This window comes from Eleutherodactylus coqui, chromosome 7 (assembly GCF_035609145.1).
Source record: "Eleutherodactylus coqui strain aEleCoq1 chromosome 7, aEleCoq1.hap1, whole genome shotgun sequence".
Lineage (NCBI taxonomy): Eukaryota > Metazoa > Chordata > Amphibia > Anura > Eleutherodactylidae > Eleutherodactylus > Eleutherodactylus coqui.
Window position 1 is genome coordinate 200,844,188 of NC_089843.1, and position 23,685 is coordinate 200,867,872.

General features: G+C 48.5%; 2 non-coding genes across 2 annotated transcripts; both read right to left on the reverse strand.

The window, feature by feature from the left end:
- Positions 1–232: 232 nt before the first annotated feature.
- LOC136573870 (U2 spliceosomal RNA) lies at positions 233–422 on the reverse strand. The gene has a single exon (XR_010786086.1). It is a non-coding gene; the product is annotated as a U2 spliceosomal RNA (small nuclear RNA).
- Positions 423–8,437: 8,015 nt separating this feature from the next.
- Positions 8,438–8,626, reverse strand: LOC136573867 (U2 spliceosomal RNA). Its single transcript, XR_010786083.1, has one exon. It is a non-coding gene; the product is annotated as a U2 spliceosomal RNA (small nuclear RNA).
- Between the last annotated feature and the right edge of the window lie 15,059 nt (positions 8,627–23,685).

Genomic DNA, 23,685 nt, shown 5'->3' on the forward strand with positions numbered 1-23,685 from the left:
GAACTATAGAGTGCGGCTGCCATATGAACTGGTGTGTGTGTGTTTTGCTTCCAGTTGTACCTGTGCTGTGCACACTCTGGCAGACGCAGCTGCTCAGTGGATACAATGTTGCAAGCAGACGGGCTGAGTGTCAATCAAAGTGTTTGGGTGGTGGTAGCAGCAGCCGCCACAGCTGTGCTGCACCTCTTGCTCGTCGGTTTTGTTTTTCTGCTTTTGGAAACGGTTGTAGGAAAGGGGGTGCACCGGTCCTGGAGGTACTGCAATACCAGGTCAATGCGTGGAGTGGACAGAGCAAGCTCTTTTTCCAGCTCCCTGTTCTAAAAATCCATTTAATATATGGTCCCCAGATAGGGGACGTATCAGATATTAAACTGATAAGAACAGATTTTTTTTTTTTTAAGTTGACAAACCCCGAGGGGTATTTTTATTTTAACAAAAAAATTTCAAGACATAGTAAAAATGCTCATATAGTACATTAAAACACATTGTACAACATATTAAAACATACCATATAAAACATTTTAAAACTTGTCTACATATATTTACATGTTGTTTAAATCCACATTAAAATCACATAAAAGGGCACTTGGTGGCACTATATGATGGAGCTCCATTCCCCGATAAGCCATTTCCTCGATAAAATAGGAAAGTTTTTCCTGTCTACAATATAATATTCATATAATTCGTTAAGAGCAATGGATAAAATATCTTTAACCGATAAAACCTCATGCTTAAAAACTAAAATATTTCTGGATTTCCACAGAGCTGCCTTCACTGAGTTGACCATCTTCCATGCCATAATTCTCTCAGTCCGTGTGGGGCATTCCAGACATCCGTATAGTATTCCTTCCAGTGTTAGTTTTTTTAGTCTTGTTATTTTCTTAAGCAACGGTAAAAACTGAGTCCATATCCTCTTTGTTAAAAAGCAAGTCCATATCAAATGCTGTGTTGACTCTTCCTCTGTACATCCGGGTCTTGGGCATGCGGCGGTGTTGGTCAGTCCTCTACGATGCTGGAATGCCCGGCATGGAAGACAGTCGTGTATGCAGCTCCAGGCCAGATCCTTCTGTGGGTTAAAAATATAATTATTAACCAATCTCCATGTTTCTTTTGTTTTGCGCTCATTAAAATTGCTGACTTGAACATAAAAACCACTTTCCTTAAAACTCTTTAGCATTAATTTAGAATTCATTAAAACCTGTGCACTTTTTCCAGTAAAATCGTATAAAACCACAATTTTCTCTAAAATCGCATAGTCTTTGGACAGATTAAAAGAATAAGGGGAGTTTAAAACCGTTTTGAACCATCCGTTCCGCCTCATAAAATAACCTGTGTTGTAGCGTAAAAAGTAAGACCATGCGTGGTTTTTAAAAAGTGCGCCCAGGCACATGCTAAAATACTTTATATATAAAAAGGCTTTGAGATCGGGGAAGTCTTTACCGCCCATTATTTTTGGCTTCATTACTATTTCTCTTTTTAGTTTTTCCATTTTGGAGCTCCAGAAGAAGGTAAAAACAGCTTTTACGATTTTGTTAAAAACTCTACCAGGAGGGGGGAACACTAGGCTTAAATACAATAAAATCGGTAAAATCACCATTTTTATGATTAAAACCCTCCCCTGCATGGTCAACCTTCTCATATTCCACATACATATTTTCTTGTTTATCTTTTGTGCCACCAAGTCCCAGCTGTTAAGACCTCTGTTGTCCTCGTTGAAGGAGACACCTAAAATCTGCACCGAGTCGGACACAGGAATGGGGACATCTGACAATGGCAGGTCCCCGATGTTTAAAATACAACTTTTGTTAAAATTTACCTTAAAACCCGAGGCGCAGCAATAAAACTCTATTTGTCTGGTTGCTCTCTGGATCGACAGGGTGTCCCTTCCAAGAATTGTCACATCGTCCATGTACCCCACTACTTTGGCCTCGATCCCCCCCCACCGGGCAGGGGGATCCCACGGATCAGCTTGTCCCGTCTTATGGTGCATAGAAGAGGCTCTAGTGTGCAGATAAAAAGTAGTGGGGACAAGGGACACCCCTGCTTCACCCCGGACTTTAAAAGTACTTCCTGTGTCCTAAAACCATTGACTAAAATTCTACTCGTGCAGTTGTTGTAAAACGCTTTTAAAGACAATAAAAAACCTTCCGGTATACCCATTCTCTCTAAAACCTTAAAAAGATAAAAATGTGACACACGGTCAAAGGCTTTTTCAAAGTCTATTGTTAAAACCGCCATTTTCCCGTTCCTGGACTTTGTGTCACTAATACAATCTTTTAAGAGGTTAAGGCTCCTCCCGGGCACCCCACAGACCTGGTTGGGGTGTACAACTTTGCTTATTACGGTCTTGAGTCTATTTGCGCATATTTTGGCCATTATCTTGTAGTCACTGTTCAGAAGGGTGATCGGTCTCCAGTTTTTGATATCAGTTTTGTCTCCTTTCTTGTATAAAAGAGACACGTCACCCTTCTTCCAGGACCCCGGGAGGGCTTTCGACATAAAAACCTCAGTAAAAAGGGAGAAAAGGTCATCCTTAAAAATACCAAAAAAGGTGACATAAAACTCTATGGGTATACCATCGGGCCCAGGCACCTTACCTGGTTTAAAACTTTTAATAGTGTCTAAAATCTCCTGTTCTGTGATGTCCCATGATAAAATCTCACAAGAACCAGGATCTAAAACGTCAGTGATCTCCTTCAACGAGTCATTCATAAAATCACTGTCAACAGGTTTAGTATTAAAAAGATCCGCATAAAACTCATACACTTTCTTTAAAATACCCTGTATGTCCTTGGTGCCACCGAGATCATCGAGGACTGTCCGCTTGTCTCGTATTTTCTTAAAGAAGTACCTGGAGCAGGTCTCGTTCTCCTCCAGATGTTTCACTTTCGAACGGAATATGATCTCTTTTCCTCTCTGCTCCAGGCACCGGGCGATCTCTTTCTTCACCTCGATGATCTCGTGGTCCACCTCTATATCATGTTCACGGAACTTATACAGGGTCTGCAGGCGAGTATTCAGATTAGAATAAAATGTGCGTTTTGCTTTGGCCTTGGCGATCCCAACCTTGATAAAAAATGATTTGAATTTTTGTTTCATCTTCTCCCACCACTGGCTGGTGGGAGTGTTGGGATCTTTCACTCGCCTGCAGTTTCTATAAAAAGTGATAAAATCAGATAAAATCTGCGGATCTTCTAAAAGGGACACGTTAAATTTCCAGGCATTCTTACCGGCTTTTCTCTTAAAAACGGTATCAACTTTAAAATATAAAAGCTTGTGATCAGAAAACACGTTAGTAAAAGAATCACATCTAAAAGGCAGTACTTGATAAGAACAAAACATAAAATCTATCCTGGAGCTGCAGATCTTGTTGCTCCAGGTGACGCCGGCTTCCTCTGATGCATTGGGGTTGCATGTTTTAAAAGCATCAGTAAGTTTGGCGTCTAAAATCACGTTGCTTAGTATAGCAGAGGTCTTGTCATAATTTCTACTTACTGATCTGGAAAGCCGGCGTTCCCCCTTTAAAATGCAATTAAAATCCCCCGCTAAAATAAGAGGATCAGAATCGCTAATAAAAAGGGGTAAAATCTCTAGCATTTCTGCACGTTCGTTCTTATCTGCTGATCCGTAAAAGTTTAAAAACTGCCACTTTACTCCGTTAATAAAAGCTTTGACCAATAAAATTCTGCCTGGTAAAATTTCGTTAATAGTATCAATTAAAACGTTCCCTTTAAAAAGAATGGCGACCCCCGCCGATCTGGTCTCGTTAGAGCCGGACCAGACCGACGGTCCATGTACCCAGTCCTCTTGGTATTTTTTATACTGGGCCCTATGCGGGATCCCGCACTCCTGCAGGAAGAAAACGGAGGCAGCAAAAATTGTCAGATAGCTGAAGAGGGCGACCCTCCTCACGTGGCTCTCGATGCTTCTGACATTAAAAGTGAGTCCCGATAGAGCAGCCATTGGAGACTAGGTGATAACGAGGGTCTTCTCTTAGAAGTCTCCGGGCAAGCCAAAGACCTCGCTGGCACTCTCGCACCCCCCCACATCCGAATCCATCGTAAGCGGGGATGCTGGAGAGGAACCTACCTCACTAAGTGGACCCCCTACGGTGCCCGAGAGAGGGATCTGCGTAAGATCCCATATCGCCTGTATTCCCTCCGGAATCTCCAAGGGGGCTAGCAGGCCAGCTCCCGTCTCCATCTCTTCCCCTTCTGTCGGGGTGGGTACTCGGCTCGTTCCTGATCCACCGCTCTCGGAGGTGGCTCCCCCCGCCCCCTCCTGCCGGGGAGGGGGAGGGGCCTTCTGCGATGACACCGCAGGGGGTACTTTCTCCGGGTCCTCCGGCTCCGCCGGGATCTCCGGCGTTCCCCCCTGCACCACCTCCGAGTATAACCTTCCGCCCGAGCCTTTCCTCCTTTTGTTTGCTGCTGCTGCCGCCGTACCCCCCGGGTCCTCCGCCTCAGGCACCGCTTGAGCGGGCATCTTGGGAGGGTCCGGACCGGCTTCCTTGGCCCTACTACCTCCACCGGTTTCCCGGGAGGGAGAGCCTGTCCGCCGGTCACTCACCCTCCGCTTGATGCTCCGCTGCTCCAAACCGTCCTTCTTGGGGGGTCCACTGGAGACCTCCATCTCCTCAGGTTCCTCTCCCTGGGGGGGTGTTGTTCAGTTCTCTGGCTGCCCTGGCCGCTCCTCGGGTCCGGGCCGCCCTTGCTGCTCCGCTTTCTGTGCTCTGTGGGGGCAAGACGAGTAGAGGTGACCAACACCACCGCAAAAAAAACACCCTTTTCCTTTCTTACATTGACTCGTTTCATGGTCTGTGCCCCCACATTTCTTGCATGTACTTGCGCAATTTTCTTTTTGGTGACCGTATTGTGAGCAAATCCTGCAGAAGTCAGGCATTCCCGCAAAGTACAGGTCGCCATTCACTTTCCCCAATTTAAAACGCGCGGGCGGTAAGATCACTCCCCCGGGCCGACTGGGGTCACTTACACACGTGGCCTGGAATCGCCATTTTGAGGTCCAAATACCAAACTCGTTCATAATCTTTCCCATACATCTGACAGATTTGAAATAACGTAGTAGGAAGTCCTCGACCTCTTTCACGTCAATGTAGGGAGAATACATCTTAATCACTACGAGTTTAGTGATGTCAAGGACGTGCTCGACTAGCAAGACACCCTCAAGCCTCGGATCTTTTTTCTCGGGAATCGCTGCCACCAAGTCCCGAAAGATGCCATTTTCTGTAAAGGTCACGTCATAGATCCGACGCTTGGGGTAATCTTGTATCGCTAGTATTTCGCGTTTCTGCACGTTAAACGCCCCTTTAAGCACGTCCTCGACCACATACTTCAAGCCACGTGTGTCCGCACTGTCCAAAAAAGAGACACGTATCGTGTTCTTAATCCGCGCATAAGCCGGTATGTCGTGTGGGCCCTCGCCCATTTTAGAAATCGTTGTGATCACAAGACCGCTCTTGTGATGTCCAACTAGGTGGGTGCCCTCCTCTGGCCCGGAGACCAGAAGAGGCCGGGGGATCGCGACTCGTTTACCCTGGGACTAATCCCTCTCCCCAATAGCAGCAAGCGGGTGAAGCCCACCGGAGTGGGCGATCCCGCCAGGCAGAGGAGAGGGGTACCCGAGTTACCTCCTGACTAAGACCGCCTGTACCAAGTACACTTGATCTTAGCCAAAAGGCCAAGAAGCGATAACCCGAAATGGGTTTCACCTGTAACCCGGCCCGCCCAACTCCACTTCCAAGGCTTGAGGCAACACGCTCAGCCAGCACTCTGGGCGCACCCACAATGCACCCAGGCAGCTGGGAGAGTTTGTAAAACTTTCCATAGCCCCGCCCCACGCCTTCTCAACCGCGCCCAGCCTCACACCCTCAGTCCTTCCTCTTGCACCGTGCTCACGCATCCTAGGCTTGCAGAGCCTGCTGCTGCTGCTGCTGCTACTGCAGGACTCGTCAGCTCCCTACAAAGGATGGTTAAGCCGGCGATGACACTAGAAGCAAGCACTAGTTTGTCTCTGAAGGTGCGTCGGTCGGTCAGTTGGAGGGATCTCTTCGGCCGGCCGCATTTCCAGTGGGGACGGATGGAAACTTTTTACCTAAAATAAGGGAAATTGGCTTCGGCCCCATAGGGCTTTATTGCCTTCCCCTGGGCCAGCATTAGTAGACCCTAGTAAGGAGAATATTAGAGCGGCATGGTCATCCGAAGAACTTAAAAACATACAGCAGGCCTTTTTTGCCCGCCATACATACATACATACATACATAACTACAGATTTTATATTTTTTTTTACATATATACATTATATATATATATACACATTATACATATATATATATATATATATATATATACACACACACATTATATATATATATATATATATATATATATATATATATATATATATACACACACACACACACACACTCTTAAATCTATCTTTAATCTATATCTACAAAATCTGTAATTTAGAAATAATCCATATCTATATTCTACATAATTAATAAAGATAGATAGATAGATAGACTCACATACATACATACATGCATACATACTGTATGCAATTGAGCCAGGTGTTTGGAAGGCTGACGATGTCACTCCTTTGTGATGTCATGAGCCAGGTGTATGGCAGGCTGATGTCCCTCCATTGTGATGTCATCAATTTAGAAGCATTAATACCGGGCTTGGCAGCCATTTTAGTCAGTCTCTGCTGCAGCTGGGAGACGGGAGATGGTCTTTATTTCCACCAAGAAGCTGCAGAACTACCGGTAACTGCATCATTTTTATTTTATTCAATATAGGTTTTATTGGTTTCATGGAGGGGGGGGAACTTTTGCCTTATCCCAAAGCAATGTAAAAATAACTTTGACAATGAAACTTAATAAATCAATTTCGAGTTGAACTATATCATGTTTGTCTGTGATATTTTATAAGGTCTACAAACAGGGGAATGAGGGGAGGGTAAGGGGGGGAGTGGTAAGGGAGGGTAGGTATCTATGACACGGGAGAAAGAGAAAATAAAACAAAAAGAGGGGGGGGGCGGGCTCCGGAATTTTTGTTTCTCTTTACGATTGTGGTTTAAACGTGTTACTCACATGTCCCTGTCTGTAACCACTTGGTAAATAGGGGTGAGCTCCGGGCATCTATCCATATCGCCCAGGTGTGATACAATTTATCATAGCCTGACGGCTCATCTAGAAGCCTCATTCTCTCCATACGCTCTATTTCGTGGATCATTGTTATTTTTAGTGGAGTGCATTTTTTATGCAGCACACAAGGGGGAGACAGCGGCCTACCAAAATCTAGTTGGCTGCTGCTGTGGCTTTCTTTTTTTTTAAAAAAAGGTAGGTTCCGTTCTTCCATGGTGAGGAATAGGCAGGGAGGTTCCGTTTTTGCCAGCTGGGGAATGCTTATAGGCAAGGCCTTATCCCTGGTGGTGCATGTAACGTCAGACCACGTTTTAGACATGCAGCAGCAGCATTCAGTTAGTGGCTGACAAACGAGCTCCATGCAAGTTTACATTAAACAGACACATTTCTTTCTTTACTGTATTGACTGCGGTCTGTAATCGAGCGGTTGAACTGTTTCTGTGTCCATGCATTGAATAAAGCAATACATCCTTGTAAAGTAGACGTCCGTTCGTTGGAGTTCTTTGCTCCCCGAGTGTTGCTCCATCTCTAAACGTTGGCCTGGATCTTCATGGACGAATACTGCCCATCCCACGTGGAGCGTGTATCTCAGCCCGCGTGGAGTGCTGCAGTCCAATGAGGTATTCCGTGCTACATAGCAAGCCTTGGGCCTGTGTGATTGGGGGTCCGCTGCTGTCTGTCCACTCTGAAGCGCGCATCCGGGGCCGGCCGCTTTTCGACTACTAGCGACTGCAGGTCACACACACAGGCTTGTTGGAATGGCCTAGCATTATCCTGATCCAGAGGTGTAACTTGAAGCTGCGGGGCCCCAGTACAAAGTCTGGAACTGGGCCCCCAAACTATAAAGCTTCATTGATAGCATTGGTTTACAATGCGGGGAAGAGAGACTTTATGGGCCCCCTGGGGCTCCGGGCCCCCTGCACATACACCCATGACCCGAATACGTGGAGCATACAGACGCAGGCTGCCAGGATACGCTGTGCCTGCCCGATGTTTCCAACTTGGCTATTAGCGCAGCGGTAGGTACGAACTATAGAGTGCGGCTGCCATATGAACTCGTGTGTGTGTGTGTGTGTGTGTTGTTTTGCTTCCAGTTGTACCTGTGCTGTGCACACTCTGGCAGACGCAGCTGCTCAGTGGATACAATGTTGCGAGCAGACGGGCTGAGTGTCAATCAAAGTGTTTGGGTGGTGGTAGCAGCAGCCGCCACAGCTGTGCTGCACCTCTTGCTCGTCGGTTTTGTTTTTCTGCTTTTGGAAACGGTTGTAGGAAAGGGGGTGCACCGGTCCTGGAGGTACTGCAATACCAGGTCAATGCGTGGAGTGGACAGAGCAAGCTCTTTTTCCAGCTCCCTGTTCTAAAAATCCATTTAATATATGGTCCCCAGATAGGGGACGTATCAGATATTAAACTGATAAGAACAGATTTTTTTTTTTTAAGTTGACAAACCCCGAGGGGTATTTTTATTTTAACAACATATTTCCAGACATATTAAAATGCTCATATAGTACATTAAAAACTAGAGATGAGCGAACACCAAAATGTTCGGGTGTTCGTTATTCGGAACGAACTTCCCGTGATGCTCGAGGGTTCGTTTCGAACAACGAACCCCATTGAAGTCAATGGGCGACCAGAACATTTTTGTATTTCGCCGATGCTCGCTAAGGTTTTCATGTGTGAAAATCTGGGCAATTCAGGAAAGTGATGGGAATGACACAGTGACGGATAGGGCAGGCGAGGGGCTACGTGTTGGGCTGCATCTCAAGTTCACAGGTCCCACTATTAAGCCACAATACCGGCAAGAGTGGGCCCCCCCCCCTCCCAACAACTTTTACTTCTGAAAAGCCCTCATTAGCATGGCATACCTTTGCTAAGCACCACACTACCTCCAACAAAGCACAATCACTGCCTGCATGACACTCCACTGACACTTCTCCTGGGTTACATGCTGCCCAACCGCCCCCCCTCCCCCCCCACAGCGCACACCAAAGTGTCCCTGGGCAGCCTTCAGCTGCCCTCATGCCACACCACGCTCATTTCTATTTAGAATTGCGTCTGCCATGACGAGGGACCGCAGACACACACTGCAGAGGTTGGCACGGCTAGGCAGCGACCCTCTTTAAAAGTGGCGGAGCGATAGCCCACAATGCTGTACAGAAGCAATGAGAAATAGAATCCTGTGCCACCGCCATCAGGAGCTGCACACGTGGGCATAGCAATGGGGAACCTATGTGCCACACACTATTCATTCTGTCAAGGTGTCTGCATGCCCCAGTCAGACCGGGCTTTTTAATTCATAGACACAGGCAGGTACAACTCCCTATTGTGAAGTCCCTGTCGACCCACAGCATGGGTGGCTCCCTGGAACCCACCGGCGGTACACAGAAATATCCCATTGCATTGCCCAACACAGCTGAGGTAGTAATGTCGTGCTTAATGCAGGTGGGCTTCGGCCCACACTGCATGCCCCAGTCTGACTGGGGTTCTTTATAAGTGTACAGATGTAGTATAAACTCCGTGTGCACCTACAGCATGGGTGGGTGCCAGGAAGCCACCGGCGGTACATAGAAATATCCCATTGCATTGCCCAACACAGCTGAGGTAGTAATGTTGTGCTTAACCCTTTCCAATCCAATTTGTATATGGTTTTCCTAGGGGGCTTACTCTTTTTCTGCTGTTATACAACGGCGCTATATGCTGGCTAAAGCCAGTACTGCATGAGCTGACACGTAGGATAGGCTCCGACGGCAGAGAGGCTGGCAATATACAGTAAGAGAACCCCGACGGACGTCTACCAACAACGGAGCTGTACAGCCTTAAACCCTAATGTCTTCACAGGTCACACAGTGGACTGGAAAGGGTTAATGCAGGTGGGTTTCGGCCCACACTGCATGCCCCAGTCAGACTGGGGTTCTTTACAAGTGGACACATGTAGGTTAAACTCCCTGTGGACCCACTGCCTGGGTGGGTGCCAGGAAGCCACCGGCGGTACATAGAAATATCCCATTGCATTGCCCAACACAGCTGAGGTAGTAATGTCATGCGTAATACAGGTGGGCTTCGGCCCACACTGCATGCCCCAGTCAGACGGGTTCTTTAGAAGTGTACAGATGTATTAAAAACTCAGTGTGCACCTACAGCATGGGTGGCTCCCTGGAACCCACCGGCGGTACACAAAAATATCCCATTGCATTGCCCAACACAGCTGAGGTAGTAATGTCGTGCTTAATGCAGGTGGGCTTCGGCCCACACTGCATGCCCCAGTCAGACTGGGGTTCTTTACAAGTGGACACATGTAGGTTAAACTCCCTGTGGACCCACTGCCTGGGTGGGTGCCAGGAAGCCACCGGCGGTACATAGAAATATCCCATTGCATTGCCCAACACAGCTGAGGTAGTAATGTCGTGCGTAATACAGGTGGGCTTCGGCCCACACTGCATGCCCCAGTCAGACGGGTTCTTTAGAAGTGTACAGATGTATTAAAAACTCAGTGTGCACCTACAGCATGGGTGGCTCCCTGGAACCCACCGGCGGTACACAAAAATATCCCATTGCATTGCCCAACACAGCTGAGGTAGTAATGTCGTGCTTAATGCAGGTGGGCTTCGGCCCACACTGCATGCCCCAGTCAGACTGGGGTTCTTTACAAGTGGACACATGTAGGTTAAACTCCCTGTGGACCCACTGCCTGGGTGGGTGCCAGGAAGCCACCGGCGGTACATAGAAATATCCCATTGCATTGCCCAACACAGCTGAGGTAGTAATATCGTGCGTAATACAGGTGGGCTTCGGCCCACACTGCATGCCCCAGTCAGACGGGTTCTTTAGAAGTGTACAGATGTATTAAAAACTCAGTGTGCACCTACAGCATGGGTGGCTCCCTGGAACCCACCGGCCGTACACAAAAATATCCCATTGCATTGCCCAACACAGCTGAGGTAACGTCAGCTGTAATGCAGGTGGGCTAAAAATTAATTTGATTACACTGTAGGCGAGGGCCCACAAAAATTGCTGTATCAACAGTACTAATGTACATCCCAAAAATTGGCCATGGCCAGCCAAGAGGGCAGGTGAAACCCATTAATCGCTTTGGTTAATGTGGCTTAAGTGGTAACTAGGCCTGGAGGCAGCCCAGTGTAACGAAAAATTGGTTCAAGTTAAAGTTCCAATGCTTTTCAGCGCATTGAAACTTATAAAAATTGTTCTGAAAAATTATTTGAGTGAGCCTTGTGGCCCTAAGAAAAATTGCCCGTTCAGCGTGATTACGTGAGGTTTCAGGAGGAGGAGCAGGAGGAGGAGGAGGAGGAATATTAGACACAGATTGATGAAGCAGAAATGTCCCCGGTTTGGATGGTGAGAGAGAACGTAGCTTCCATCCGCGGGTGCAGCCTACGTATTGCTTACGTATCGCTGCTGTCCGCTGGTGGAGAAGAGAAGTCTGGGGAAATCCAGCCTTTGTTCATCTTGATGAGTGTTAGCCTGTCGGCACTGTCGGTTGACAAGCGGCTACGCTTATCTGTGATGATTCCCCCAGCCGCACTAAACACCCTCTCCGACAACACGCTAGCCGCAGGACAAGCAAGCACCTCCAGGGCATACAGCGCTAGTTCAGGCCACATGTCCAGCTTCGACACCCAGTAGTTGTAGGGGGCAGAGGCGTCACCAAGGATGGTCGTGCGATCCGCTACGTACTCCCTCACCATCCTTTTACAGTGCTCCCGCCGACTCAGCCGTGACTGGGGAGCGGTGACACAGTCTTGGTGGGGAGCCATAAAGCTGGCCAGGCCCTTAAAGACTGTTGCACTGCCTGGGATGTACATGCTGCTCGATCTACGCACATCCCCTGCTACCTTGCCCTCGGTACTGCGCCTTCTGCCACTAGCGCTGTCGGCTGGGAATTTTACCATCAGCTTGTCCGCAAGGGTCCTGTGGTATAGCAACACTCTCGAACCCCTTTCCTCTTCGGGAATCAGAGTGGGCAGGTTCTCCTTATACCGTGGATCGAGCAGTGTGTACACCCAGTAATCCGTAGTGGCCAGAATGCGTGCAACGCGAGGGTCACGAGAAAGGCATCCTAACATGAAGTCAGCCATGTGTGCCAGGGTACCTGTACGCAACACATGGCTGTCTTCACTAGGAAGATCACTTTCAGGATCCTCCTCCTCCTCCTCCTCCTCCTCAGGCCATACACGCTGAAAGGATGACAGGCAATCAGCCGGTGTACCGTCAGCAGCGGCCCAAGCTGTCTCTTCCCCCTCCTCCTCATCCTCCTCATGCTCCTCCTCCTCCTCCTGTACGCGCTGAGAAATAGACAGGAGGGTGCCCTGACTATCCAGCGGCATACTGTCTTCCCCCGCCCCCGTTTCCGAGCGCAAAGCAGCTGCCTTTATGGTTTGCAGGGAATTTCTCAAGATGCATAGCAGAGGAATGGTGACGCTAATGATTGTAGCATCGCCGCTCACCACCTGGGTAGACTCCTCAAAATTACCAAGGACATGGCAGATGTCTGCCAACCAGGCCCACTCTTCTGAAAGGAATTGAGGAGGCTGACTCCCACTGCGCCGCCCATGTTGGAGTTGGTATTCCACTATAACTCTACGTTGTTCATAGAGCCTGGCCAACATGTGGAGCGTAGAGTTCCACCGTGTGGGCACGTCGCACAGCAGTCGGTGCACTGGCAGCTTAAAGTGATGTTGCAGGGTGCGCAGGGTGGCAGCGTCCGTGTGGGACTTGCGGAAATGTGCGCAGAGCCGGCGCGCCTTTACGAGCAGGTCTGACAAGCGTGGGTAGCTTTTCAGAAACCGCTGAACCACCAAATTAAAGACGTGGGCCAGGCATGGCACGTGCGTGAGGCTGCCAAGCTGCAGAGCCGCCACCAGGTTACGCCCGTTGTCACACACGACCATGCCCGGTTGGAGGCTCAGCGGCGCAAGCCAGCGGTCGGTCTGCTCTGTCAGACCCTGCAGCAGTTCGTGGGCCGTGTGCCTCTTATCGCCTAAGCTGAGTAGTTTCAGCACGGCCTGCTGACGCTTGCCCACCGCTGTGCTGCCACACCGCGCGACACCGACTGCTGGCGACATGCTGCTGCTAACACATCTTGATTGCGAGACAGAGGAGGAGGAGGAGGAGGAGGGTGCTTTAGTGGAGGAAGCATACACCTCCGCAGATACCAGCACCGAGCTGGGGCCCGCAATTCTGGGGGTGGGTAGGACGTGAGCGGTCCCAGGCTCTGACTCTGTCCCAGCCTCCACTAAATTCACCCAATGTGCCGTCAGGGAGATGTAGTGGCCCTGCCCGCCTGTGCTTGTCCACGTGTCCGTAGTTAAGTGGACCGTGGCAGTAACCGCGTTGGTGAGGGCGCGCACAATGTTGCGGGAGACGTGGTCGTGCAGGGCTGGGACGGCACATCGGGAAAAGTAGTGGCGACTGGTAACTGAGTAGCGCGGGGCCGCCGCCTCCATGATACTTTTGAAGGACTCAGTTTCCACAACCCTATACGGCAGCATCTCAAGGCTGATGAATTTTGCTATGCGGACGGTTAACGTTTGAGCGTGCGGGTGCGTGGCGGCGTACTTGCGCTTGCGCTCGAACACTTGCGCAAGCGACGGCTGAACGGTGCGCTGAACTACACTGCTGGATGGGGCCGAGGACAGCGGAGATGAGGGTGTGGGTGCAGGCCATGAGGCGGTAGTGCCTGTGTCCTGAGAGGGGGGTTGCATCTCAGTGGCAGGTTGGGGCACAGGGGGAGAGGCAGGGGTGCAAACCGGAGGCGGTGAACGGCCTTCGTCCCACCTTGTGGGGTGCTTGGCCATCATATGTCTGCGCATGGTGGTGGTGGTGAGGCTGTTGGTGTTGGCTCCCCGGCTGAGCTGTGCTCAACAAAGGTTGCACACCACTGTTCGTCGGTCGTCAGGCGTCTCTGTGAAAAACTGCCAGACCTTAGAGCACCTCGGCCTCTGCAGGGTGGCATGGCGCGAGGGGGCGCTTTGGGAAACACTTGGTGGATTATTCGGTCTGGCCCTGCCTCTACCCCTGGCCCTGGCCACCGCACTGCCTCTTGCAACCTGCCCTGCTGATGCCCTTGACTCCCCCTCTGAAGACCTGTCCTCCTGAGTAAGCGTTGCACACCAGGTGGGGTCAGTCACCTCATCGTCCTGCTGCTCTTCCTCCGAATCCTCTGTGCGCTGCTCCCTTGGACTTACTGCCCTTACTACTACCTCACTGCAAGACAACTGTGTCTGATCGTCATCGTCCTCCTCACCCACAGAAAGTTGTTGAGACAGTTGGCGGAAGTCCCCAGCCTCTTCCCTCGGACCCCGGGAACTTTCGAATGGTTGGACATCAGTGACGATAAACTCCTCTGGTGGGAGAGGAACCGCTGCTGCCCAATCTAAGCAGGGGCCCGAGAACAGTTCCTGGGAGTGTTCCCGCTCCTGAGCAGGTGTCATTGTAGTGGAGTGAGGAGGCTGGGAGGAAGGAGGAGCAGCAGACAGAGGATTCGGATTTGCAGCAGTGGACGGCGCAGAACTGCGTGTTGACGATAGGTTGCTCGAAGCACTTTCTGCCATCCAGGACAGGACCTGCTCACACTGCTCATTTTCTAATAACCGTCTCCCGCGTGGACCCATTAATTGGGCGATGAATGTGGGGACGCCAGAAACGTGCCTCTCTCCTAATCGCGCAGCAGTCGGCTGCGACACACCGGGATCAGGAGCTCGGCCTGTGCCCACACCCTGACTTGGCCCTCCGCGTCCTCGGCCGCGTCCACGTCCTCTAGGCCTACCCCTACCCCTCAGCATGCTGTATTACCAGTGATTTGATTTCACAGGCAGGAAATAAATTGGCGCAAGACTGCAGGCCAAATATAATTTTTTCCCTTTTTGGAAAACGAAAGGCCCCACTGCCTCTAGTGAATGAATAATCTAAGTTTAATAACTGTGCTGTGTCCCTGCTAATGTGTCACAGAACGTGAGGGTAGCAGAGTTATTATAACTCTGGCAGAGCAGGTATTTTTTTTCCCAATTAAGGAAAGCAAATGGCGAAGCCAGCAGTAAAGCGTAGCTGGGTGCGTATGATTTAGCAATGTTTTTCACGCAGCTCACACGTGTCCACCGCCCGTAAGGACGGACAGAGGCTGGACAAATAGATTTGTTTTCACTTGTTTTTCCACCAAAAGGCAGCACTGCGTATATTCTATGAATAATAACTGTGTTGTGGCCCTGCCTATACAATTCTTTCCCTGCAGTATCAATGGAGGGTGGAATGCTCTGCAGAGGCGATTTTGAGAAGCCCAAAAAAAATGCAGCACAGCTAACAGCAGCCTGGACAGTACTGCACACGGATAAATATGGCCCTAGAAAGGACCGTTGAGGTTCTTGAAGGCTACACTTACTCCTAACACTCTCCCTGCCTATGCAGCACTTCTGTCCCTAAAGTTGTAATGCCTTCCCTGTCTTTCAATTGGCCAGAAAAGCGCGCTAACGTCTCAGGGAAGGAAGTGAAAGTAAGCAGAACACCGCATGGTGTTCGTTACGAATAACGAACATCCCGAACACCCTAATATTCGCACGAATATCAAGCTCGGACGAACGCGTTCGCTCATCTCTATTAAAAACACATTGTATAACATATTAAAACATACCATATAAAACATTCAAAAAATTGTCTACCTATATTACATGTTGTTAAAATTCACATTAAAAACCACATAAAAGGGCACTTGGTGGCACTATATGATGGAGCTCCATTCCCCGATCAGCCATTTTCTCGATAAAATAGGAAAGTTTTTCCTGTCCACAATATAATATTCGTACAAATCATTAAGAGCAATGGATAAAATATCTTTAACCGATAAAACCTCGTGCTTTAAAACTAAAATGTTTCTGGACTTCCACAGAGCTGCCTTCACCGAGTTGACCATCTTCCATGCCATAATTCTCTGAGTCCGTGTGGGGGATTCCAGACATCCATATAATACTCCTTCCAGTGTTAGTTTCTTTAGTCCTGTTATTCTTTTAAGCAAGGGTAAAAACTTAGTCCATATCCTTTTGGTTAAAAAGCAAGTCCATATCAGATGCTGTGTTGTTTCCTCTTCTATACATCCGGGTCTTGGGCATGCGGCGGTGTTGGTCAGTCCTCTACGATGCTGGAATGCCCGGCATGGAAGACAGTCGTGTATGCAGCTCCAGGCCAGCTCCTTCTGTGGGTTAAAAATATGATTATTAACTAGTCTCCACGTTTCTTTTGTTTTGCTCTCATTAAAATTGCTGACTTGAACATAAAAACCACTTTCCTTAAAACTCTTTATCATTAGTTTAGAATTTATTAAAACCTGTGCACTTTTTCCAGTAAAATCGTATAAAACCACAATTTTCTCTAAAATCGCATAGTCTTTGGACAGATTAAAAGAATAAGGGGAGTTTAAAACCGTTTTGAACCATCCGTTCCGCCTCATAAAATAACCTGTGTTGTAGCGTAAAAAGTAAGACCATGCGTGGTTTTTAAAAAGTGCGCCTAGGCACATGCTAAAATACTTTATATATAAAAAGGCTTTCAGATCGGGGAAGTCTTTACCACCCATTATTTTTGGCTTCATTACTATTTCTCTTTTTAGTTTTTCCATTTTGGAGCTCCAGAAGAAGGTAAAAACAGCTTTTACGATTTTGTTAAAAACTCTACCAGGAGGGGGGAACACTAGGCTTAAATACAATAAAATCGGTAAAATCACCATTTTTATGATTAAAACCCTCCCCTCCATGGTCAACCTTCTCATATTCCACATACATATTTTCTTGTTTATCTTTTGTGCCACCAAGTCCCAGCTGTTAAGACCTCTGTTGTCCTCGTTGAAGGAGACACCTAAAATCTGCACCGAGTCGGACACAGGAATGGGGACATCTGACAATGGCAGGTCCCCGATATTTAAAATACTACTTTTGTTAAAATTTACCTTAAAACCCGAGGCGCAGCAATAAAACTCTATTTGTCTGGTTGCTCTCTGGATCGACAGGGTGTCCCTTCCAAGAATTGTCACATCGTCCATGTACCCCACTACTTTGGCCTCGATCCCCCCCCCACCGGGCAGGGGGATCCCACGGATCAGCTTGTCCCGTCTTATGGTGCATAGAAGAGGCTCTAGTGTGCAGATAAAAAGTAGTGGGGACAAGGGACACCCCTGCTATACCCCGGACTTTAAAAGTACTTCCTGTGTCCTAAAACCATTGACTAAAATTCTACTCGTGCAGTTGTTGTAAAACGCTTTTAAAGACAATAAAAAACCTTCCGGTATACCCATTCTCTCTAAAACCTTAAAAAGATAAAAATGTGACACACGGTCAAAGGCTTTATCAAAGTCGATAGTTAAAACCGCCATTTTCCCGTTCCTGGACTTTGTGTCACTAATACAATCTTTTAAGAGGTTAAGATTCTCCCATATGCTCCTCCCGGGCACCCCACAGACCTGGTTGGGGTGTACAACTTTGCTTATTACGGTCTTGAGTCTATTTGCGCATATTTTGGCCATTATCTTGTAGTCGCTGTTCAGAAGGGTGATCGGTCTCCAGTTTTTGATATCAGTTTTGTCTCCTTTCTTGTATAAAAGAGACACGTCACCCTTCTTCCAGGACCCCGGGAGGGCTTTCGACATAAAAACCTCAGTAAAAAGGGAGAAAAGGTCATCCTTAAAAATACCAAAAAAGGTGACATAAAACTCTATGGGTATACCATCGGGCCCAGGCACCTTACCTGGTTTAAAACTTTTAATAGTGTCTAAAATCTCCTGTTCTGTGATGTCCCTTAGTAAAATCTCACGAGAACCAGGATCTAAAACGTCAGTGATCTCCTTCAACGAGTCGTTCATAAAATCACTGTCAACAGTTTTTGTATTAAAAAGATCCGCATAAAACTCATACACTTTCTTTAAAATACCCTGTATGTCCTTGGTGCCACCGAGATCATCGAGGACTGTCCGCTTGTCTCGTATTTTCTTAAAGAAGTACCTGGAGCAGGTCTCGTTCTCCTCCAGATGTTTCACTTTCGAACGGAATATGATCTCTTTTCCTCTCTGCTCCAGGCACCGGGCGATCTCTTTCTTCACCTCGATGATCTCGTGGTCCACCTCTATATCATGTTCACGGAACTTATACAGGGTCTGCAGGCGAGTGTTCAGATTAGAATAAAATGTGCGTTTTGCTTTGGCCTTGGCGATCCCAACCTTGATAAAAAATGATTTGAATTTTTGTTTCATCTTCTCCCACCACTGGCTGGTGGGAGTGTTGGGATCTTTCACTCGCCTGCAGTTTCTATAAAAAGTGATAAAATCAGATAAAATCTGCGGATCTTCTAAAAGGGACACGTTAAATTTCCAGGCATTCTTACCGGCTTTTCTCTTAAAAACGGTATCAACTTTAAAATATAAAAGCTTGTGATCAGAAAACACGTTAGTAAAAGAATCACATCTAAAAGGCAGTACTTGATAAGAACAAAACATAAAATCTATCCTGGAGCTGCAGATCTTGTTGCTCCAGGTGACGCCGGCTTCCTCTGATGCATTGGGGTTGCATGTTTTAAAAGCATCAGTAAGTTTGGTGTCTAAAATCACGTTGCTTAGTATAGCAGAGGTCTTGTCGTAATTTCTACTTACTGATCTGGAAAGCCGGCGTTCCCCCTTTAAAATGCAATTAAAATCCCCCGCTAAAATAAGAGGATCAGAATCGCTAATAAAAAGGGGTAAAATCTCTAGCATTTCTGCACGTTCGTTCTTATCTGCTGATCCGTAAAAGTTTAAAAACTGCCATTTTATACCATTAATAAAAGCCTTGACCAATAAAATTCTGCCTGGTAAAATTTCGTTAATAGTATCAATTAAAACGTTCCCTTTAAAAAGAATGGCGACCCCCGCCGATCTGGTCTCGTTAGAGCCGGACCAGACCGACGGTCCATGTACCCAGTCATCTTGGTATTTTTTATACTGGGCCCTATGCGGGATCCCGCACTCCTGCAGGAAGAAAACGGAGGCAGCAAAAATTGTCAGATAGCTGAAGAGGGCGACCCTCCTCACGTGGCTCTCGATGCTTCTGACATTAAAAGTAAGTCCCGATAGAGCAGCCATTGGAGACTAGGTGATAACGAGGGTCTTCTCTTAGAAGTCTCCGGGCAAGCCAAAGACCTCGCTGGCACTCTCGCACCCCCCCACATCCGAATCCATCGTAAGCGGGGATGCTGGAGAGGAACCTACCTCACTAAGTGGACCCCCTACGGTGCCCGAGAGAGGGATCTGCGTAAGATCCCATATCGCCTGTATTCCCTCCGGAATCTCCAAGGGGGCTAGCAGGCCAGCTCCCGTCTCCATCTCTTCCCCTTCTGTCGGGGTGGGTACTCGGCTCGTTCCTGATCCACCACTCTCGGAGGTGGCTCCCCCCGCCCCCTCCTGCCGAGGAGGGGGAGGGGCCTTCTGCGATGACACCGCAGGGGGTACTTTCTCCGGGTCCTCCGGCTCCGCCGGGATCTCCGGAGTTCCCCCCTGCACCACCTCCGAGTATAACCTTCCGCCCGAGCCTTTCCTCCTTTTGTTTGCTGCTGCTGCCGCCGTGCCCCCCGGGTCCTCCGCCTCAGGCACCGTTTGAGCGGGCATCTTGGGAGGGTCTGGACCGGCTTCCTTGGCCCTACTACCTCCACCGGTTTCCCGGGAGGGAGAGCCTGTCCGCCGATCACTCACCCTCCGCTTGATGCTCCGCTGCTCCAAACCGTCCTTCTTGGGGGGTCCACTGGAGACCTCCATCTCCTCAGGTTCCTCTCCCTGGGGGGGTGTTGTTCGCTTCTCTGGCTGCCCTGGCCGCTCCTCGGGTCCGGGCCGCCCTTGCTGCTCCGCTTTCTGTGCTCTGTGGGGACAAGACGTGTAGAGGTGACCAACACCGCCGCAAAAAAAGCACCCTTTTCCTTTCTTACATTGACTCGTTTCATGGTCTGTGCCCCCACATTTCTTGCATGTACTTGCGCAATTTTCTTTTTGGTGACCGTATTGTGAGCAAATCCTGCAGAAGTCAGGCATTCCCGCAAAGTACAGGTCGCCATTCACTTTCCCCAATTTAAAACGCGCGTGCGGTAAGATCACTCCCCCGGGCCGACTGGGGTCACTTACACACGTGGCCTGGAATCGCCATTTTGAGGTCCAAATACCAAACTCGTTCATAATCTTTCCCATACATCTGACAGATTTGAAATAACGTAGTAGGAAGTCCTCGACCTCTTTCATGTCAATGTAGGGAGAATACATCTTAATCACTACGAGTTTAGTGATGTCAAGGACGTGCTCGACTAGCAAGACACCCTCAAGCCTCGGATCTTTTTTCTCGGGAATCGCTGCCACTACGTCACGGAAGATGCCATTTTCGGTAAAAGTTACGTCATAGATCCGACGCTTGGGGTAATCTTGTATCGCTAGTATTTCGCGTTTCTGCACGTTAAAAGCTCCTTTAAGCACGTCCTCGACCACATACTTCAAGCCACGTGTGTCCGCACTGTCCAAAAAAGAGACACGTATCGTGTTCTTAATCCGCGCATAAGCCGGTATGTCGTGTGGGCCCTCGCCCATTTTAGAAATCGTCGTTATCACAAGACCGCTCTTGTGATGTCCAACTAGGTGGGTGCCCTCCTCTGGCCCGGAGACCAGAAGAGGCCGGGGGATCGCGACTCGTTTACCCTGGGACTAATCCCTCTCCCCAATAGCAGCAGGCGGGTGAAGCCCACCGGAGTGGGCGATCCCGCCAGGCAGAGGAGAGGGGTACCCGAGTTACCTCCTGACTAAGACCGCCTGTACCAGGTACACTTGATCTTAGCCAAAAGACCGAGAAGCGATAACCCGAAATGGGTTTCACCTGTAGCCCGGCCCGCCCAACTCCACTTCCAAGGCTTGAGGCAACACGCTCAGCCAGCACTCTGGGCGCACCCACAATGCACCCAGGCAGCTGGGAGAGTTTGTAAAACTTTCCATAGCCCCGCCCCACGCCTTCTCAACCGCGCCCAGCCTCACACCCTCAGTCCTTCCTCTTGCACCGTGCTCACGCATCCTAGGCTTGCAGAGCCTGCTGCTGCTGCTACTGCAGGACTCGTCAGCTCCCTACAAAGGATGGTTAAGCCGGCGATGACACTAGAAGCAAGCACTAGTTTGTCTCTGAAGGTGCGTCGGTCGGTCGGTTGGAGGGATCTCTTCGGCCGGCCGCATTTCCAGTGGGGACGGATGGAAACTTTTTACCTAAAATAAGGGAAATTGGCTTCGGCCCCATAGGGCTTTATTGCCTTCCCCTGGGCCAGCATTAGTAGACCCTAGTAAGGAGAATATTAGAGCGGCATGGTCATCCGAAGAACTTAAAAACATACAGCAGGCCTTTTTTGCCCGCCATACATACATACATACATACATAACTACAGATTTTATATTTTTTTTTACATATATACATTATATATATATACACATTATATATATATATATATATATATATATATATATATATATATACACACACACACACACTCTTAAATCTATCTTTAATCTATATCTACAAAATCTGTAATTTAGAAATAATCCATATCTATATTCTACATAATTAATAAAGATAGATAGATAGACTCACATACATACATACATGCATACATACTGTATGCAATTGAGCCAGGTGTTTGGAAGGCTGACGATGTCACTCCTTTGTGATGTCATGAGCCAGGTGTATGGCAGGCTGATGTCCCTCCATTGTGATGTCATCAATTTAGAAGCATTAATACCGGGCTTGGCAGCCATTTTAGTCAGTCTCTGCTGCAGCTGGGAGACGGGAGATGGTCTTTATTTCCACCAAGAAGCTGCAGAACTACCGGTAACTGCATCATTTTTATTTTATTCAATATAGGTTTTATTGGTTTCATGGAGGGGGGGGAACTTTTGCCTTATCTCAAAGCAATGTAAAAATAACTTTGACAATGAAACTTAATAAATCAATTTCGAGTTGAACTATATCATGTTTGTCTGTGATATTTTATAAGGTCCACAAACAGGGGAATGAGGGGAGGGTAAGGGGGGGGGGGAGTGGTAAGGGATGGTAGGTATCTATGACACGGGAGAAAGAGAAAATAAAACAAAAAGAGGGGGGGGCGGGCTCCGGAATTGTTGTTTCTCTTTACGATTGTGGTTTAAACGTGTTACTCACATGTCCCTGTCTGTAACCACTTGGTAAATAGGGGTGAGCTCCGGGCATCTATCCATATCGCCCAGGTGTGATACAATTTATCATAGCCTGACGGCTCATCTAGAAGCCTCATTCTCTCCATACGCTCTATTTCGTGGATCATTGTTATTTTTAGTGGAGTGCATTTTTTATGCAGCACACAAGGGGGAGACAGCGGCCTACCAAAATCTAGTTGGCTGCTGCTGTGGCTTTCTTTTTTTTAAAAAAAGGTAGGTTCCGTTCTTCCATGGTGAGGAATAGGCAGGGAGGTTCCGTTTTTGCCAGCTGGGGAATGCTTATAGGCAAGGCCTTATCCCTGGTGGTGCATGTAACGTCAGACCACGTTTTAGACATGCAGCAGCAGCATTCAGTCAGTGGCTGACAAACGAGCTCCATGCAAGTTTACATTAAACAGACACATTTCTTTCTTTACTGTATTGACTGCGGTCTGTAATCGAGCGGTTGAACTGTTTCTGTGTCCAAGCATTGAATAAAGCAATACATCCTTGTAAAGTAGACGTCCGTTCGTTGGAGTTCTTTGCTCCCCGAGTGTTGCTCCATCTCTAAACGTTGGCCTGGATCTTCATGGACGAATACTGCCCATCCCACGTGGAGCGTGTATCTCAGCCCGCGTGGAGTGCTGCAGTCCAATGAGGTATTCCGTGCTACATAGCAAGCCTTGGGCCTGTGTGATTGGGGGTCCGCTGCTGTCTGTCCACTCTGAAGCGCGCTTCCGGGGCCGGCCGCTTTTCGACTACCAGCGACTGCAGGTCACACACACAGGCTGGTTGGAATGGCCTAGCATTATCCTGATCCAGAGGTGTAACTTGAAGCTGCGGGGCCCCAGTACAAAGTCTGGAGCTGGGCCCCCAAACTATAAAGCTTCATTGATAGCATTGGTTTACAATGCTCGGAAGAGAGACTTTATGGGCCCCCTGGGGCTCCGGGCCCCCTGCACATACACCCATGACCCGAATACGTGGAGCATACAGACGCAGGCTGCCAGGATACGCTGTGCCTGCCCGATGTTTCCAACTTGGCTATTAGCACAGCGGTAGGTACGAACTATAGAGTGCGGCTGCCATATGAACTGGTGTGTGTGTGTGTGTGTGTTGTTTTGCTTCCAGTTGTACCTGTGCTGTGCACACTCTGGCAGACGCAGCTGCTCAGTGGATACAATGTTGCAAGCAGACGGGCTGAGTGTCAATCAAAGTGTTTGGGTGGTGGTAGCAGCAGCCGCCACAGCTGTGCTGCACCTCTTGCTCGTCGGTTTTGTTTTTCTGCTTTTGGAAACGGTTGTAGGAA